A 5,563-nucleotide genomic window follows, 5' to 3' on the forward strand; every position below is an offset into this window, starting at 1 on the left:
TATAGTTTTTTCATATAGTTTGCATATGTTCCTTAAATCTTTAATTGAATTCACTTGTGAACCCATCTGGTCTTAGATTTTTTTCTTAAGGAGTTCATTGATAGCTTATTCATTTCCCCATAAAATACAACTATTCATTAAATTTCTTCTTCTGCTAAGTTTATACCTTTGTAAATATTCATTCATTTCACTTGGAGTGTTAATTTTTTATTATAGTTTTGTATTTACAAGATACATACATGGATAATTTTTCAGCATTGACAATTGCAAAACCTTTTTGTTCCAATTTTTCCCCTCCCCAAAATGGCAGGTAGACCAATACATGTGAAATATGTTAAAGTATATGTTAAATACAATATATGTATACATGTCCAAACAGTTATTTTGCTGCACAAGAAGAATAGAACTTTGAAATAATGTACACTTAACCCATGAAGGAAATGAAAAATGCAGGTAGATAAAAATAGAGGGATTGGAAATGCTATGAAGTGGTTCACACTCATTTCCCAGAGTTCTTTCTCTGGGTGTAGCTGGTTCTATTAATTATTGAACAAATGGAACTGATTTGATTCATCTCGTTATTGAAGAGAGCCACATCTATCAGAATTGATCATCATATGGTATTGTTGTTGAAGCATAAAATGATCTCCTGATTTTGCTCATTTCACTCAGCATCAGTTCATGTAAGTCTCTCCAGGCCTTTCTGAAATCATTCTGCTGGTCATTTCTTACAGAACAATAATATTCCATGACATTCATATGCCATAATTTATTCAGTCATTCTCCAATTGATGGGCATCCACTCAGTTTCCAGTTTCTGGCCACTACAAAAAGGGGCTGCCACAAACATTCTTGCATGTACAGGTCCCTTTCCCTTCTTTAAGATCTTTTTGGGGAATGTTGGAGGGGATGTGAGAAAACTGGGACACTGATACATTGTTGGTGGAATTGTGAATACATCCAGCCATTCTAGAGAGCAATTTGAAACTATGCTCAAAAAGTTATCAAATTGTGCATATCCTTTGATCCAACAGTGTTACTACTGGGCTTATATTCCAAAGAGATTTTAAAGAAGGATCAGAAGATCATTATATGCTTCAGCAACAATACTCTATGAGGATCAATTCTGATGGACGTGGCCCTCTCCAACAATGAGAAGAACCAAATCAGTTCCAACAGAGAAGTAATGAACTGAACCAGCTGTACCCAACAAAAGAACTCTGGGAGATGACTGTGAACCACTACATAGAATTCCCAATCCCTCTATTTTTGTCCGCCTACATTTCTGATTTCCTTTATCGGCTAGTTGTATTTCAAAGTCCAATTCCTTGTGCACAGCAAAATAACTGTTTGGACATGTATACGTATATTGTATTTAACTTATACTTTAACATATTTATTGATCAATCTGCCATCTGGGGGAAGGAGTAGGGGGAAGGAGGGAAAAAGTTGGAACAAAAGGTTTTGCAATTGTCAATGCTGAACAATTACCCATGCATATATCTGGTAAATAAAAAGCTACATTAAAAAAAAAAAAGATCTCTTTGGGATATAAGCCCAGTAGTAACACTGCTGGATCAAAGGGTATGCACAGTTTGATAACTTTTTGAGAATAGATCCAAATTGCTCTATAGAATGGCTGGATGTATTCATAATTTCATCAGGAATGTTTCAGTGTCCCAGTTTTCCTACATCCCTTCCAACATTTAGCATTATCTTTTCTTGTCATCCTAGCCAATCTGACAGGTGTGTAGTGGTGTCTCAGAGTTGTCTTGCTTTGCATTTCTCTGATTAATAATGACTTAGAGCATCTTTTCATATGGCTAGAAATAGTTTCAATTTCTTCATCTGAAAATTGTCTGTTCATATTCTTTGACCATTTACCAATTAGAGAATGGTTTGATTTCTTATAAATTAAAGCCAATTCTCTATATATTTTGGAAATGAAGCCTTTATCAGAACCTTTGATTAAAAATGTTTTCCCAGTTTATTGTTTCTTTGGGATGAGATTATTTAGTTTCCTGTAATGTTACCTTGTTGGGGTCTTTTGGGGTCTCTGCAAGCAGCCTTTGTTTCAGTTCGGAAATCACGACAAGTGTAGCCAAATCCTTTGTCTCCTTCAAAGTCATGTCTCCTTTCCTGGGGCCGGTTAGCTTTCTTTGAGGTCTATTTCTCTCCGTGGTTCCAAGAGTTTGAGCTCCTGCTTCTAGTCCTTTGTGTTCTCTGCCTCTGCCAGCTTCTTGAGGTGTTCATGAATGTGTCTTGGTTTCGGGAGGGGGGGAAGGCAGGAGGACCACCATTATGGTCTGTCTTCCAGTTCTGATTCTGGCTGAGTTTGTCTGAGGTTATATGCTCTCTTATCATGGGTGTGAATCTTGTGGAACTATATTAAGTACTAAGTACATGTAGTGAACTAGAGAACTGTTAAGTACCATACTAAACAATCACTATCTCTATCAATTCCACTGACTTAGCACCTTGTAAGAATCCTTTGTTGCAAGTTCAGAATTCTGCCCATAACAGTTTTCAATTACTTTTTGGTGTATTTACCCCTAGGTTTTTGTGGAATGTAGTTTTTATTGCATTGTGATTTGAAAAAAACATGCACCTACTATTTCTGCCTTTCTGCATTTAATTTCGAGGTTTTCATATCTGGTCAATTTTTGTATAAGTTCCATTTACTGCCGAGAAGAAATTGTACTCCTTTCTGTCTCCATTCAGTTTACTCCAAAGATCTATCATACCTAACTTTTCTAATATTCTATTTACTTCTTTAACTTTCTTATTTGTTTTGTGGTTTGATTTATCTAATTCTGAGAATGCAAAGTTGAAATCTCCCACTATTATAGTTTTACTGTCTATTTCTTCTTGCAACTCTAACTTCTTTAGGAAGTTAGATGCTATATAACTTGGTACATATATGTTTAGTATTGATATTGCTTCATTGTCTATGCTATCCTTTAGCAATATATAGTTTCCTTCCTTATCTCTTTTAATTAAATCAATTTTTACTTTTGTTCTGAGATAAGGATGGCTACCCCTGCTTTTTTGACTTTAGCTAAAGCATAATAGTCTGCTCCAGCCTTTTACCTTTACTCTGTATATATCTCTTTTCTTTAAATGTGTTTCCTGTAAACAACACATGTAGGGTTCTGGCTTTTGATCCAGTCTGCTATTTGCCCCTATTTTATGGGAGAGTTCATCCCATTCACATTTATGGGTAAAATTACTAATTCTGTATTCCCTGCCATCTTATTTTCCCCACATTAGGCTTTTCTTTTTCTTACTTTCCTTCCCCCCTTCTCCAGTATTAAATTTATGGGCACCACTTGCCTCATACAGCTCTCCCTCTTTAGAATTCCTCCCACCCCCTTTGAATCCCTTCCCCTTTCTTATACCTTTACCTTATTACTCTTTTCCTTTTTCCTTTTCTTCTCCTACTTTTTAATGAGGTGAGAAATTTCTCTGTAAAACAAATATGTCAATTAATTTCTCTTTAGCCAAATCTGATGAGAGTAAGATTTACACAATGTTCTTCCCCCTCCCTAAATTCCCTCAGATATGATAAGTTTCCTTTGCCTCTTTGTGGGATGTAGTTTCCCTCTTTTTATCTCCCCTTTTCACTTTTTCTGATACTATCCCCTTCCCATTTCTACTTCCCCTTTTTATATTATATCAGTAAAATCAAATTATACATGCACTCTTTATGTATGTCCATAACAGAAATACAGTTCTCAAGAGTATTTGTTTGTTTGTTTTTGTTTTTTACCTTTTTCTGCTTCTCTTGAGTTCTACAGTTGGAGGTCAAATTTTTTGTTTAGCTCTGGTTTTTTTCATTAGAAATAAATGGAATTCACCTGTTTCACTAAATATCCATCTTCTTCCCTGGAAGAAAATGCTCAGCTTAGCTGGGTAGTTTATTCTTGGCTACATTCCAAGTTCTTTTTGCAGTTTGGGATATCAGATTCCAGGCCCTTCCATCCTTTAATGTAGAAGCAGCTAGATCCTGAGTGATCCTTATTGTGGCTCCTTGGTATTTGAATTTTTTTTTTTCTTGCTGCTTGTAATATTTTTTCCTTAGTCTGATAGTTCTGAACTTTAGCCACAATATTCCTTGGAGTTTTTATTTTAAGGTCTTTTTTAGAAGGTATTTGATGAATTCTTTCAATGCCTATTTTACCTTCTCATTCTATTACATCTGGGCAGTTCTCTTTGATGATTTCCTGTAAAATAGTGTCTAGGCTCTTTTTTTCATCATAATTTTTGGGAAGTCCAATAATCCTCAGATTATCTCTCCTAGATCTATTTTCCAGGTCTGTTGTTTTTCCAAGTAGATATTAAACATTTTTTCTTAATTTTTTTGGTTTTGCTTGACTAATTCTTTATCTCAGGAGCGTCAATTTTTTTTGTCAAGATTTGTCAATTATATTGACATATAATTATATAAAATAACTCCTTATAATTGCTTTAATTTTATCTTCATTGATGATTCATTCACTCTTTTCATTTTTTATAGTAACTTTTTCTTTTTAAAAATCAAATTAAGTAATCTTTTTCATAAAATCACTTTCTGGCTTTATTTATTCTATTTTTTTAAAGAAAAACTTCTAACTTTAATAATTTCTCCTTCAATTTTAAAGTTTTTATTTTATTGTTTAAATGAGGATTTTTAAGAGGTTGTTTTTCTATTTTTTTTAATTGCTGTTCCAATTCACTGGTTTGTTCTTTCTCCATTTTATTAACACAAGTATTTAGAGAAATAAAATTTCCCTTAAGTAGTGCTTTGGCTTCATCCCACATGACACATCTAAACAACTGGAGATATATTAACTGTTCATGGGTAGACCAAGCCAATATAATAAAACTGACAATTCTAACTAAGCTAATTTGTTTATTCAGTGCTATGTTAATCAAAAATATTAAAGAATTATTTTATCAAGCTAGAAAAAATAACATTCATCTGAAGAACAAAAGGTTAAGAATATCAAGTGAACCAATGGGAGGAAAATGAAGTAAGGTAGCCTAGCAGTTCCAGATTTCAAACTAGATTATATGCATTTGCATGTCATCAAAAAAAAAAAAAAAACTATAAATGAACTTTTCTAGTAGAAAAGAGAATTTGGTGTCTGTCCTTTTCTCTTACCCTCCGCCTACCTCTAATACCTGTCTGGTATTCTCAGGTTACACTCCCTATCAATAGAAGACCATTTCAAGAACAATTTGGTATCAAAGGTAAGAATTTTGGGGGGTGATCTCAGTCTTGGTTTCTCTAAATTTCTGGCTGGAGCTGTAATGATGACAGCTGCTTTTAATATCATGGAATCATAGATTTACAGCTCAGGATGGCCTTAGGGATTCTTTCATTTTCATTTCATTCCTTCATTCTAAGGTGAATTGGCTTGTTATAAGTCATATAGGTGGTAAACTTCTGTGAAAATCCAAGAAACATTGTCAGTCACCCAAATACGATATCTCACTACTTTGGGAATTCCCCAGCCAATCACAAGACCACACATCATAAAAGGGAGAAGTGCAGAACAAAATGCTTCATTTGTCTGAAAAT

Source organism: Sminthopsis crassicaudata, chromosome 2 (assembly GCF_048593235.1).
Source record: "Sminthopsis crassicaudata isolate SCR6 chromosome 2, ASM4859323v1, whole genome shotgun sequence".
In the NCBI taxonomy this organism is placed as follows: Eukaryota; Metazoa; Chordata; class Mammalia; order Dasyuromorphia; family Dasyuridae; genus Sminthopsis; species Sminthopsis crassicaudata.